At 29.6% G+C, this 16,195-nt stretch overlaps 1 protein-coding gene across 7 annotated transcripts in view; it reads left to right on the top strand.

The window, feature by feature from the left end:
* Nucleotides 1–1,864: 1,864 nt before the first annotated feature.
* Nucleotides 1,865–16,195, top strand: part of LOC106627485 (uncharacterized) — a 36,480-nt gene continuing 22,149 nt past the window's right edge. The window contains exons 1-2 of one of the 7 annotated variants that reach the window (XM_036366839.2): nt 1,865–2,403; nt 2,764–2,827. The gene's annotated coding sequence lies outside the window, so the exon portion shown is untranslated. Of the gene's footprint in view, nt 2,586–2,666; nt 2,828–16,195 lie in introns of all 7 variants that reach the window. The other 6 variants (XM_070106173.1, XM_036366840.2, XM_070106172.1 and 3 more) reach the window with 6 other exon arrangements.

The raw sequence follows: 16,195 nt of genomic DNA, 5'->3' as shown, positions 1-16,195 counted from the left end.
TTATAAAATTTGATTGAAATCAGCCCCGCGTACAAAAATATTATGAGCCGAAAATCAAACACACGTAAAATATTGCAACAACTTAATTCACTTTACCTGCTAACCAAAAAAATTTGTATATATAAATATTCATTATATACAACATGCAACATGAACTATCTGCGCTCAAATCCACTTCGACATAAAATCATAAAAATAATCATAAAATAAAATCATGACAACTAAATCAATTCTTAAACAGTTTGAATATTTCGCCTACATGTCCAAAGTAGCGCTGATTTCGAGCGCTAGGAGATCACAAAGGAGTGTGTGTTATTTATGAGCGCATACAATATTCATACCTTTGTTTGAAATATAACATTTTCAATTTGTTGTGTATGGAATGGTTTTAAACACCTTCCGGCTACCGATTTGATTGCCACACTTTGAACTTGTGACCGGCATTTGTGATGCCTCAAAGGCTTTGGTTGTAACATTGTTCAACGCACGCTGATTTATTTGTCGTTAGTCACAAGTTATGAGATAAATTGAGTTGTATTTGAACGAATTTTCATATTAAACGGTGAGTCTAGTCAGTCATGCAATGTAATCGACGAAAACGTTTATTTTAGTTGTGTGTGATTATTGAAGGGTTTAGGAAAATTATAAAAAAAAAATTTTCATAATTGGTAGCATGATTTTTAATTCGAAAATACTGCAAAGTGGGGTGGTTACCATCACTTTAACATAAAGTTGCCATACAACCGATTGTTCAAATATCAGATTTTGTGTTATAACTTTAAAACTTAAGCTATGAACTTGAATTGTTGTACTATTTATACCTGATGATTAATATAAAAGGGCAGCAAAAATCTTTAAAAATTAAAGGCTAAAACATATAGCTGCCATATAACTTATTGTTTAAAAACGAGGTTTTGTGGCATAATTCCGAAAATAATGCTGTTCCGAACACCAAACTCTACGTGGTATTTAGATATCAGAACTAGAATGAGGACTGTCAAAAGTTATCAAAATCTAGTGACTACAACATAAAGCTGTCATATAGCTTATTGTTCAAAAATGAGATTTTCAATTAAAACTTCCAGGAATGTTGAGCTACATACATGCAATTTTGCAAAGAATTTTCATATTAAGACTAGATAGTGGACAGGTAATTTCAATAAGATCGGTTGGCTATAACATGTAGCTGCCATATAACTTATTGTTCAAAAACAACTTTTTGTGTAATATTTCTCTAAATTAGATAGTTACAAAAACACCACTTTGCAATAACTTTACTTATCATGACTAAAAAATAGATGGTTAAAATCATCAAGATCGGATTACTATAACGTATAGCTGGCATACAACAAATTGTAAAAAACGAGATTTTCTCATATTGACCAGCTATATATTCGAAAAATGTAATAGTTTTAAATTTTTGAAGATAAATATTCAAACAATAATGGAATTATTGTAGTATGAATTTTGAATTCTATAAGAAATTACAAAAATGATATGTACTAATTAATTCAAAACAGAGCTTAAACCAAATAAACAAAAATTATATATTTACTTTCGAAAAGGCACAACTATTGCGAACCTACCACACAATGTTGAGCAGCAAAGCTCTCAGCGACTGTTACAATAACAAAAAGTAGGCATACATTTGCATATGACAGTTGCAAGCCGTTGCATTGAGCAAATATAATATGTAAGAAAAAAGTTCTCAACTCCCCACGATCAAACTCAGTTTATATTAGATACTTGATTCTGTCACGCAGCGCATGTGTGTGTATGTCTGGATGTAAGTCAGTAGGTGCGACTATTCCACCTTCAATGTTGATTTATAAATGCATTATGTTACTCACATTCCCGGCTCAGTGCAAATTTGTCATTCAATCGTGTCGCCGCTGCTGCTCCGTAAACGTACAAAATTCGTTCGGCTCGTGTGCGTGTTCCACAACAACATTCCTGTTGCCAAATTTAACGAAATCATTTGAACCAAAAACATATTCAATTCGTCTATTGAATTTGCTTATTGGTCGGCAGCAGCTCGTCACTGGACTCACCTACATACATATGTACATACTCACCGCATATACTGGTATATATGCATGTAGAGTATTGTTATAGGATTGCGTCCGTTATATGATTGCCGCTTTGCTTTGTAATACCTTTTGTTCCTGTTATTTTGTTATTGTTTTTGTTATTGTCTCGGTTTCGTGCGCGTTAATCGCTGACGCTTCGTCGATCTCGTCTAAGCAATTGAGTGTTGCTCTGTAGCTCGTTGGCTTAAGCTCAGCATTTGGTCTAACGACTGACGTACCATCAGTGCTGCAGTGGGTTTTTTGGCTGCCGGGTCTACTACTTTTGCACTGCATCGCTTAAAAAGTAGTTCAGTGAAGTGAACGGCTTCAGCAAGTGAGTGTCGCGCGTGAATGCATCAGAATCGCGGAGTTTATGGGTGAAGCACAGTATTTGAATTTAACGGTATTCTAGTAAGCAACTAACTAACGCAGGCGGACTAAGTGGTGCGTGCAAAAATTTGTGTGCAATTTAATAAAATTATTTGTAATAATAATTATTATTTCGGGTCACAAAAGGTGCTTGCTTAAACACTTTAGTGAATTAAATAAATATAATTGACTGGAGAAAATAAAAATTAAAAAAAATATTTTTTTCAGAAAAATATTTCTCGCTCTATGAAAATATATAACAAAAATTCTGAGATCCCAAAAGCTATTGTGAAATAACGCCTACGATTTTTTGTACTTAATACAGCTAAAACGGCATATCGGTATTAAACAACAATAATAAATTAATTGGATTAACATATTATATAACGGTAAGTGTAGTGTATAATCAAAATATAGCAAAAACGCGGTTAAGATGCTGGCTTATTAGACAAATATGTGTTCATTTGGCTTTGATAAATTGCAGCATAACATTTTTAAACAATCAACAACATTTTATATAAAAAAAAATTATAAAAATATTTCCATTTAACATGGATCTCAAATAAATCATTATTATCAATCATTAATATATAAAAAAAAATGTTAGTAATTGAAACTAAATACATTTTGTTTTTTCAAAGTACAAAATATAACAAGAAAGCGATAAAATATTCTGTCGAAAATTAATAGAATTTTATTTTAAAAAAATATGAAACAAAATTTTCATTTAGTATCTTCACAATTCAATCATGTTTCTTAATAATATAAAAAAAAGTAAATAAAAGATATTAAACTATTTTTTTTATTGTGTAAACTATAATTAAAAAAGACGAAAAAAAATTTTGTCGAAAGTCAATAGAATTTTATAAAAATATATATAAAAAATGACAATTTATTTTGATCTCAATTCAATCATGATAATCATTCAATGTATGAAAAAAAAACTTAAATAAAAGCAATAAAAATATTATTGTTTTATTGTATAAACTACAATTATAAATTTCGAAAAAAATATTTTCGAAAATTAAATTGAAAAAATAACTATTCGGTTTAAAAGTGTGCAAAATAACATTTACCGTGAATTTTTTCTCGCATCGAATCCCATAATTTGTAGAACCTTAATTGAGTAAATGGAACTTTTATAAAAGTTCTTAAAAACTTGCAAAAAATGCCTTAATTATAGAAATTGACTTAAAAAAATATGTAGAAATTTTGCGAAATTCTTCTGTGTGAATTTTAGTCAAGAATTTTAAACCTTTTGCTTTGGAAAATATTTTGAGAATAATTTATTACTCTTTGCCTTTCAAAAACGTATTTTGTAGAAATGAATTTCAGTTGTCAAAAGACTTAAGAACGAAACTTGATAAGAATTTCGTTCATGCTCAAATTAGTTAAGACCAAAGCTTGAACTAAATTGTAGGTGAATAAAGACCTAAGCACGAAACTCGGTCTAAATTTCAATTTCATGAAACGACACTGAAGACAAAAACTTGTTCTATATTTCCGTTGATAAAAGGCTTAAGAAGACAGAAAACTTAATTTATATATTTCAATCGCAAGAGAGACATTAAAATGAAATCTAACCGAAAGTTGTTGCTACAACAGCTAACAAAAAAGAGTTAAAAACGAAACTTAATCCAAATCTAGAGATTTTGTACAAAAGATTTAAGAACGGAAGCTGGCACAATTTTTTAGTACAAAAGACTTAAGATCGAAACTTCGTAATATTTCATGAAATGAAATATTTGATATTTAAATTATTTAGATAATTACTTACAGGCATTTTGTTATTTTTCTTTTTATTCTTTTTTTATTGTCGATTGAAACGTTATAAATAATTTATGGTTTAAAATTTCATTAAATTGCGACTGGTAAAAAGATTCATACTAACAAGCATGATTTTTCAAAAATTATAAGATAAAGCTACAAGCGCTTTTAGGACGCTTTTTTTCAAAAACTAAATAATACAATATTTCTTATTTTGTTATAAAGAAAATTATACATTTCTTTAAGAAAAATTTCTGCAATTTCTATTTTCTATTTTCAAATTTAGGTATTTGTCATTTTGTAGAATCTATAAGGCACATATACATAACATATACTATATATTTCACAATGACTTACAATTTTTTTTTTGTTTTGGCTAAATATGTTAAACGGTTGTTCCATTTTGATTCCTTCACTAGCGCAATCTTAAATGTAGACTTTATTTACTATCGACCTTCAGGGTGATTCTTAAAGCCGGCACAATTTGGCAAACTGAAACCTGTATGAAAATTTAAAACACGCAAATTTTATTCTTTTGTCTAACTGAACGAAGATTTCTTCCGCATTAAGTATGATTTCATTAGAGCGCATTAAAATGCGCATAAAATGCACGTAATGTATCTGACAAAGCTACATACTTATTTATAAACTAGGAAAATAATGGTTGGCTAATTAGACCAATACTACTTTTAATGCTAAATAAGGAGTCATAAACAAGATATATACAACACAGTCTTTTAAACTTACATTTAAAGCCAAATAAGGTCTTATAAAAAACAACTCTTCAGCAACTGTAATTTATATATTTTACATGTGACACTAAGCCATTGAGTTGTTCTATAAAATCAGGAAGTTCTTATCTTGGTACTTTATGCATATTTTACAACAACAATATAAATATATTTTTAAATTGTTAATGTATTAAAACTGGATTAGCAGCGTAAGAGAGCGAGCACTTGCAGTTAAGTATTGCTTGTATGAATTTTTTTTCTTTTTTAATAAAAATTTCTATGACAAATGGCCGAACATGCAATTAACTGCAATCTCGCATATTTCAGAATTAATTTTAAGGTTAGTGATACCTCGTCTAAGTATTTATGTTATATTTACATATCAACATTTGCAGCGTACTTTTCCTTTCATAAATAACGGTCTAAAGAACTTGCCTGAAATTAGCCGAGTGTCTGCATAGATAAGCAGGCATACTCCCTAACGCATTCTTGTCGCTTTGCTCAAATGTATCAAATAATGGTTTTAAACAAACAACAACAAAAATATATATATATATATAAAATAAAAAATAAAAATAATAAAGGCCCAAATGGTCTGCGCTATGAGCATGGTGACAAAACGACTAGAAATTCGCAGATAATGCATATAAAGAGAGGAATGGTTTGATAGCGATTTCTTGTGTAGATGAAATCAGATCTATAATATCTATTTTTATAAATTGGTGGCACATATTATATTACAATTTCTTTGAATACGGAAAACGAGTTTCAATTTTGGCTTTTGTTAAATTTAAAATTTCTTGGGAGACACGGAAATAAACTTTTATGCATAACGGGAAGGTATAAAGATTATTAGAATGAATATAATTTTTAGTACTAAAATTAGAACACAATTTTTTTTACTTTGTTATATTACTTTTTGTTTTAGTACAATGCTTTAACTTTTTAATGCGCTGCATTTAGTCTTAAAATAATATATATGCGGTAGTCATAAAGTTAAGTTAGGTTAAAGTTCTAAAAATGTATCAAAATTAAATTGCAAAAATTCTATTGTTTCAACTTTTGTGCTAAAATCTTTGACTACCTGATTTGTAGTACTATATATTTTAATACCATAAAATGATTTTACCAATTTCTATTTCCTTCATTTAATATACAAATTTTGTTTTTAGTACCAAAACTTAAAAACGCTTATTTTCAATTATATAAATTTAGCACTAATTTGTATAAATTAGCTATAATGTTATATATTATGCAGTAAAATTCTAAATTTGATAAAAAAAAAATGATATGTTAAATTAGTTCATAATAATGGAAATTAATTTATAGGTTAGTACTAAATTTAATTTGCGCTATTTTGTTTATGCTAAGAAAATGTTTATGCATGGTAAATACTTATTGGTTTATAAAGTATATTACCAACTGTTTCTATTTTTATTACTAACTAATTTACATATAAATTGGCTTAAACTCTAGACAGCAAGAAAACATCAAGTCTAAGGCCTTAAACTTTGTAATATGGGGAAACGTGCTACATAGGAAACCATTTTTGTTTTATAATTTATTTAGTACTAAACTATACGTTCTAAAATCAAGAAGTATCCTTGCATATAAGTACTAAAAAAGTTTGGACCTAAATAAGTATTTTGTACCCTGTATAGTGTACTAAAATTATATACATAATTTGTTAAAGAAATAATTAATTAATACTTTATTTACATATATGTATATATATATATTCTCTCAGAGTTCCTAGGTGGAACAAAAGGTCTCTAATTACACTATATCAAGAGATAAAATATGAAGCTCCACTATAAATACAGATATAGGCAAAGTAACTTTTTATTTGGTTCCAGACTTAAACATTTTCGTAATATTTAGTACTCCGTTTACAACATTTTTTAGTACTAACTTTTTATTAAATTTACTGTGAGTGGTGTACTAAAATTATGTACAAAAAAATTAATAACTGTAATTAGATATGACTTTAGGTGGAAATTGAGTACACAATCAAACGAAAAAATATGAAATTCCAATATCTGTAAATTTATAGGCAGAAATAACCTTGAATGTACAAGTATTTATAGTTCCAATTTCAAATACTGTCGCTATAAATTTTTAGTACTCTTTTACAACATTTTTTGGCACTAAATTTTTTTAAAATTATCTGTTTATTAATCTAATTTTTTTTAGTACTAATTTAGCTCTGTTGTTCTAAATTTTAGTTATCTTTTACAGAATTAAATACAGTCCTATTGTATTAAATTTTTGGTTTGTTGATTAATTTTTTATACTTTCGTTTAGTTTTCCTGTTATAAATTTTTAGTACTACTTTTTAGCGCCACTTTTTAGCACAACTTTTTTAACTAAAATTTTGTGTTTATTTATTTAAATTTTTAGTACTAGTTAAGTTTATTTGGTCTAAATGTTTAGTACTCTTTTTAGAACAATTTTTAGTACTAATTTTTATTTTTTTTAATATTTTTTTTACAAATTATATTTTTGTGTTTTTTTACCTAATTTTCCTTAGCCAAAATTTCAATTTATTGTAATAATAGCCGAAGCCTTTTATAACTTCTTAAGATTTTTTTCTCTAATATAATTTTTAAAAATTGGTTATGAAATTTATGAGCATAAAAAATAGAATTAAAATAAATTAGTAAACAAATTAGCAACCACACATTAAATATTTGACTTCAAAGTTTTATTGCTGAGCAAAGACTGAATAGCTTTCTTTGTCGCTTTTAGACACTCATTGTAAAGTCAAAGAATTGTCGGTAAAATGAAACAAATCACAAAATATTCCGTAATAATTTGTGACATTCATATCTGTAAATACACTCCATTCTAACTGCTATTTAATTTTATTTTTTATTTTTTTAGCCTTCACAAAAACCGCAATCTTTGAACTAGTAAGGCTTGACAAAATTTTAGCACCTCATACACTTAATATATTTTATTGAAATATGTAAAAAAATAAACATATATGTGTATTTAGATACTAGCATATAAGTGAATATATTCAATAATTATATATTTTTCTAATGTATATTAGTCACTTCCCTTCCATAGCCACACCTCATCACCAGTAGCATTTCTTTCTACCAAAAAATAAATTTTACTTTCATCTGGGCACGCTACATTCACAAACAATCTCTTTTTGACTTATTTGCAATGCGACTGTTGGCATATTGTTTACCCAGCTAACATAGTGGCATATATAAATACATATCTACATATCAGCATATGTACATACATAATGCCCTGAACGATAAAGCCAAAACAAACAAAGTCAAAAAAGGAATTATATTGAATTTATGCTAATATATTGTAGCTGTTAATTAAAGACCTAGAAAGTTATGAGTAAACAGATTCCATTACATAACCTTTTACAAAATAAATCTGAAGTAAAATTACAATGATAAAGCGTAGAAAAAATTACAGAAGCATATAAAAAAATTTGTTAGTAATAATAAAATGTCTACAGTTTTCATAAATAAAGTCAAAATGAATTTAAAAAAATCATAAAAAATTATTTTAATACAAAAACCTCAAAAACGCAAAGATTTTTAGCAATTTGGATCAAAAAATTTGCACATGAGACGTTTTTGCGAAAAAAATTACAAATAACTCATATTGCTCATTGCCATTTAAGTCAACACGTTTATAGTACAAAGCAATTTACATAATGCAAATATATTCAAATTTAGGGATGTGGCAGACCTACAACCAAACCTTAAAAGTAAGCATCAAAGCCAAAGTATTTTGACCACAATAAATATGAAAAATCTCGAGCGAAATAGCTTCATGTGGCCAACGAGCACATAAACATATATAAACCCACACAAACACATATGAACTTTAGCAGATAACCATACATATATATATAAATATATTTTTATCAACAAATATGCGCCGCCCGTTCATTGTTTTGCTGCCACGAAATATTTCAAATGCAAATTGTTGTTGTTGCATCGCTATCTAATCGCTTTACTGTCACTGTCATTTAAAGTGCCGCTGCGCGACACAATGACTTCCATGACTGTCCGGCATCCGGTGTATGCAAATAAAAGAGCAGCAGCATCGACACTGCCAACCATATTTGTAAGCGGGTAGTGCGAAAATTTCGTGTGCAAAATGCATGTCAATGTCAGTAGTGCAAACTTAAATTGCACAATAAATGTTTTGCATACGCTGGCAAACATAAAACAAGTGAGATATGGATCTTGCGCATGCGCATAAGCTACATACAAGCCGAAATCGAGTAGTAAAAACTGTGTTTATGTGTGATAGGGAAGTAAGAAATAAATACAAAGTTTTTGCAGTGAGTTATTGATGCGAGTATGTGTGTGGCCTTAGGAAGGTAATAAACTAAGTAATTGGAATGTAATTAAAGGTTAATGGTTGAGGTTAAGTGCTTATTAAAACTGAGTTAGTGATGATACTGGTGAGCTTAACTAGTGAGAAAGATAAGAGAAAGTAAGGTTAACTAAAAACAAGAAAAATCAGTAACTTCGGCTGTACCGAAGCTGGAATAAACTTCACAAAAGAAGTCACACAAGAACTTGATTTTGATCGTACAGTTTATATTACAGCTACATGCCATAGTGATCCAATATCGGCCGTTCCGACAAATCAGCAGCTTCTCAGTGAGGAAAGTACACGTGCAAATTTTCATATCGATATCTTAAAAACTTAGGGACTAGTTCACATATGTAAAGGCGGACGAACAAACAGACGGACATGTCTAAATCGACTTAGCTCGCCATGCTGATTATTTATATATGTGATATGACGTTGCCTATTCGGTATTACAAACATCGTGGCTAACTTAATATAACCTGTTCAGGGTATAATAAAAAGTAAAGCTACTGCTGTGAAAGTTAAAGAACTTATAAATATCATTATTATTTAATTTATATTTTAATACTGCTCCAAAATTCAATCAATATTGGATTGCGATTAGCCTAACCTTCTAGATGGTACTAACAGTACCGTTTTGGCAAACACTCTCTGCTTTATTCTCCAGTATCCTGGTACAGATATTAGTCGCAATAGAAAATTTTTAAAGAGCTCAGAATATTTCGTCGATATATAAATATTTGTTGTACTCTCAATACTTTTTAACTTTATAAATATCCATTGGATTTAAAATCAGACACTAAACCTAACTATACTTCTCTCTCAAGTGTTCCAGTTAACTACAAGTAATAATAGAATAATTATTATAATCACCAATTTACGGTGTTAAAACAGACATTTTGAATCTGATTACCTACATTTAGGCGCGCAGATATAGTATATGCCTTGGCAATAGGATAAATACAAGTACTTGTATTACTTAATAGCGGTTTGTAAAAATTACAGATCAATGAACTAAATTAATTAGATGAAAATTTTCAGACATGAGAATTATTAGTACTTTCTCTAAAATGTTTAAGTTAACTCCTAAAAATATATTATACGAGGTGTAAAAATAGGCTAATTATTCGTATGCTAAAAACAACAATCAATTGCTTCGGAAAAATAAGACGAAATATATTTAGAGAATTTTTCCTAAAGAGTTATACCCATTTGTGAATTTCAAAACTGACGTTTTTCGACTTTAAACTATCAATAATTTAAACTAGTATATGTTCAAATATACAAAAATATCGTTCAAGGTCTAATTTTGGCATATTATGTGTATTTCTTGCATATATTTTTCAATTTTCGCCATACATACTATTTATTTCAATTTATTAGTCTATTTAAAAAACTTCAAATTTTTTTTTAGAAATTGTTATTTAAAACTTTTTTTTTATAAAAATATTTTCTTTCTATTTTTAACTAAAAATTTTGCCTAAATATCTAACAAATGTCTTCAAAAACCCACACACCATATGCCTGCTGAACTAAAGCCACTACAAAAGACTTAAGCCACAAACTCACTTGCCTGCTTCATTTAGCACACTTTGTGGGTGAATGGCTTCAGTGCGCTATCTGCGATTTCTGAGTAAATAATTTTCATGGATTTTTCACACCTTTCGAAAACACTACAAAGCCAACAAGCTAGGCAGTTTCGCAAATAAAATGGACTATTCCGAAAATCATTAGATATGCACTGGAAACAACACGAACAACAATGCTATCATTGCACGATCGCGCATTATTCATTTTCGAAACACATCTACATATGCCAACAACAATGAAATTGTAGATAATTTAACTATTTATTTTGCATATAAACTTTTATGCCGCTCTTGTTTTTATATCGTTTGCTAATCTACTTTCGTGCAAAATTCTTTTATATGGGCTTTGCACATTTTTACAGCGCTTGTGTGCAATTGCTTACATGCTTGAAAAGCCCAATTTTGGAGGCGCTAGCAAATTCTCCGCAAAATTTTCCAATAGTGCCACAGGAAAAAACCTGTCTATAGAAAATAAATAAAAAAAACAATAAAAAAATATAAAAAATTAAAAAAAAACATTCGAAAAAATATAATGTACAAAAATATAAAAAATTGTAAACCATTTTTCAGTCAATGCTGTTGGTTTTATTGCCATTATTGAGACCAGGTATGGTCTGCGCGCCTCGAATTTCTAAGGTGCGTTCATGTGAGTAATGAATGTTGTTTGCACGCATGCGTATGGCACGCATTGAAGGCTGCAAATGATATTATTGCATGCATTTGCTTTAGTGGCCGCACATAAAAGTGCATTTGCGTAAAAAAGTTTACGTCAGATTTTCGCTGAGATTATCGCGGGTGTGTGTTATATAATAATTCGATCTCGTTACATTGCTCGCTACACAGAGCGAAATATAAAAATATAAATATATGACAATTTCAAAATAAGTAGTTATTACACGAAGTGAGCTTTCAAAGTTTTTTTAGAGCTTCGATTTATGAGGCATCTGAAACTGATAGCACGAATGAAGACATTACTTTTTAGATCAAATTTAAGTTAGTTTATTAATGAGAATACACTTACCATAGTTATAGAACAGACAGATATGGCTAAATCGGCACAGCACGTAACGGTGCTCATTTATATATATATACTTTATATATATATCTCCGACGTTTCCCTCTGGGTGTTACGAATTTCGTGGCCAACTTAATATGCCCTAGTCAAGGTATTAAAATATATTTTCAGAAGAAAATTTCGGAGGTAACCTTTCAATTACTTTCTTATTTATAATAAAGTGCTACAGAGAAAATTTTAAATAAAATAAAATTAACAACAGTTAATATATGAATAATCAATTATGAAAATTAGTAATTTTATCCATATTATTTGATTTCCTTTGAAAAGTTCCTTTAGTGTTTTTTGCTAATAAAAACCTGCTAGATGTTTGTAAATTTCATATAACAAGTCCTCATGGATAAAGTCTTCACCAACTTCCAAAATGTTTTTATGAAATTCAAGCCTCCGACTGCATTAAAACTTTCTCATAAAAAACACTCGTCGTTTGTTTTCTCTAAAAACTGGATGCGCAACACAAATAATAGAGCAGAAATCCTCATCTCTTCTATGGCGCCTAAAGGAGCATATCCGCTCGCTCCGAACACTTCATCTCTGGATATTCCGAAATTTAATACCATTATTTTGTATACCTACATACATACGTATTACTGACAATCAGGTTCTCGATTAAAAAATACATTTCATTCGGGCTATTGATGCAAAGCATTGATTTGTTGCTGTATTTGTTGCTGTATTGCAATATCAATTCGAATTTCTTTATTTTCAATTGCATAAAAAATTGTTTTTATTTGTTTTCGATTAATATATTTGTTCGTTTGCTATCTTATAAAATCTTTTGTTTTGCGTTTTACTACTCATATTCTAACTTGTTCTTTTTCAACTCCACTTTCTGCTATAATCGTGTCTTATTCGGCGCCGAATCGCAATTCTTCAACGCTTGCGCCACTATCCGATTGATCTTTGTCATGTTCGCATTCAAATTTAATGCCGCCGATTGCATGGCATGGGCGCAAAACTGTACAAAAATGAAAACATTTAATTGCCCCAGGCAGTGTTGCATGAGCAAGCCTATCGAAAAAGAACAAGGAATGTGTATAGGCTGACAATTAAAAAGGGTGCAGCCGCTGCAAAGAATTTATCTCGTCTTTTGCCATACGCAGGCGTTGACTAAACCGCTGGTTTCGCACCCGATTCGAGTGCATACTAACAGGCTAACGCCTTAGAAGTTTCCATTTTGTTTGGCTTGTTTCGGCAAATGCATAAATTAGTCGATGAAAAATGCAATAAACGGTAAAAGAGTGATCACGAAAAATGGTTTAACATGCAGAACAAGAAGCAGTCATCAGCCTAGCAGGCCTATTGCAGTCGGTCCCTAGCAACCAGGTGTTGAAAACGCTGTTCAAGTTCAACGCAGCCGCCATTTTTCGGGGTGCGACTCATTTGCTGTGTCAGCGCCTTGTAAGCATTTTGCATAACATATATGTGTATGTGTGTAAGAAAATTTGCATCGTACAAGTATATACATTTAATAGCTACACTGATTACGTGTTCTTGCCGCACACCAACAACAACAAAGTGTCATTGGCACTACACGACATTTGCATTTAATTAGCTTAAATAATGACAGAACAGCTTTCTAATTAAGCAAAACTGACAGCGTAGCAAAAGGCACTGCAAATAACAAGTATAAGGTGTATTTTTAGGTGGTGTAGAATTTTAAAACTTTTTAGAATATTACATTTTTTTACTTTTATAATAAACCAAAATATTAACAATTGTAAACAATTTTTCCATAATTAAACGCCTCTAAAAAAAGACCTTTTATATAATTTAACAAACAAGGTTAGCCGATACTTAGTTTAAATAATGACAAAAAGGCTTTCGAATTAAGCAAAACTACCAGCGAGACAAAAGGCGCTGCATATTATAATAAAGGGTGTGTTTTTTGGAGATATAGAATTAAACATTTTTTTAATATAAAATTTGTGAGCTAAGAAAGTTAAAATATTGGTCATGCAGTAGTTTTTATATGTTTGATTTGAAATGAAAGTTATAAAAACACCCTTTATATAATTTATATAATTTAAAAGACCTTGTTAACAGCTTACCAATTAAGTAAAACTGACAGCAAGGCAAAAGACTTTGCAAATAACAAGTATAGGGTGTATTTTTTGGAGGTGTAAAATTTTATAATTTTTTTAACACTATATTTATGAACTAAGAAGGACAAAATATTGAAAATTGCAACAATTCTTCTATTTTGAATTTGAAATAAAAGTCATAAACTTTTAAAACACCCTATATAAGCTTCGTACACGCATGTATGCATTTGCAGATCTATTATTTTTTCAATCTAGTTAAATTAAAACAGGTTCCAATTAATTTCAGCATTTGTTGCGTATAAAATGAGTGTGTTGAACTCAATTTGCTAGCATTTTCATAACCCAAAATAATAAAATCGTAAAAACGTTTGAACTCAGTGACTGTGGAGGTGAATTGAATTGGGCAAAATTTATGCACATGCACATATGTATATATGTATATATCGGGTTCTCTATAAATATTATGTGAATGAAAAAATATTTTTATATTTTTCACACTCATTTCATATAAAAATTTAGCTCAATTAAATAACTCGTAAATAAGCAAATTACATTATTGAAGAACAAATTTTGATAAAAAACGATTTATTCTCACGTTGTGAAGATGACAATAAAAGCAAGCACAAGCAAACATTCCGCAGCAGCTTTTTCATATTTGACACATTACAAGGTGAGTTTCAAACATCAATTGCCGTGGCCTATCACGACTGCTGGTGGCATGACGATTATTCTTTGCTTTCATGAAGAAGCAGCAACAATGTTGTGTTATAAATACAAACATACGTACTTGCATGTATGGGAATTGGTTTAGGCTGAGCTACCGGAATCTGTTGTTATCGGTATGTATAACGAAAATTATGCATAGCACGCTGCTCAAAAGTGTTATATTATCAGGTTCAAGTCGTTAGAAAGTTCATTCTATTCTTTTAATCACGATCGCTGCGACTATGAACAACCAATGCTTATAAAATTCTAAAATTTTCAACATATCCCTCTGCTCTAGATTCAGCTTATTAAAACCAAGAGATTCTCCTGAACAGCCGAATGGCCATTAACGCCATCTCCAGGAATATATTCAACTCCAATATTATTAATTAACATTTTCCGACAACAATATACTTGGTGTCAAGGTACTGTGATATCGAAAGAAGTGCAGCCAAGTTGACTTAAAATGTTTATAATATGCCAATGTGTACATATACACCTTTTATGAACTCAGTTTCTAACCTACAAGATATAAATACTACAAGCTTTAAATACTACCCTCACTATTGGCCCCACTCTTGGCAACAGATGCCTGACTATAGCCAAAATTCTTGTGATCAGTACTTTCAGTGAAATCATATCGTAGAAATTAACGTTGAAATCATTTTTTTCCATTTTTATGTAAGCATTCATAATTGTCTGCAATTCCATGTGTCGATCTAGTATATTTTCAAAATCTAATATTAGCTCTGTCTTAATGAGAAATACCAATTGGAGAAAGTATGCATATTTTTGCGTCAGCTGTGACTTCAACTAATCTTTTTATTTTTTTCCCCCAACTAACCTCACTTTTTACACTTTTGTCTTCTCTGTATGCAAAAGTCTACAATGTTGACCTTGTGTAAATGAAAATGAAAAATAATTATAACCAAAATTTACATTAATTTCTGTTTTCACCTTATCGAACTTTTAACACATTTTTTTTATATACACGCATATACAAATATAAAATTAGTAAAATTTCTATTAATATATCACGAGCTAATGCTTCTTTGAATTTTTTTAAATTTATTTTGCAATTTTTTTTGTGTTTTCTCTCCTCTCCACTAGCTATTAAAATAGTTTGATCCCAATTACCCTTAATACAGTTATTTTTGCCCTTTTGGTTTAATTTAAGATTAACGACTTATTAAAGCAAATTTTTGTAATATCTCATCATCATCATCAGAGTTTTACTCTATTTTTTTGAAGTTTTAAATTTTTATTTATAATTTTTTTGTTTTTTATATTTTTTATGGCACTTTGTGAGTTCTAATTTATACTATTACGAACAACTGGCATGAGTAATTGCTCGTAAATTTATACAACAACCTATGTACAGTAATGTAATGTGCATATAAATTTGACAGACTTACCTCATCGCCACATTGCAGAGAAGATTACTTAAGGCTGTGAGAATGCTCGAAACTCGCATGCAATACTT

The sequence above is a fragment of the Bactrocera oleae genome, chromosome 3, assembly GCF_042242935.1.
Source record: "Bactrocera oleae isolate idBacOlea1 chromosome 3, idBacOlea1, whole genome shotgun sequence".
NCBI lineage: Eukaryota > Metazoa > Arthropoda > Insecta > Diptera > Tephritidae > Bactrocera > Bactrocera oleae.
This window is presented reverse-complemented; position numbering and strand designations above follow the sequence as displayed.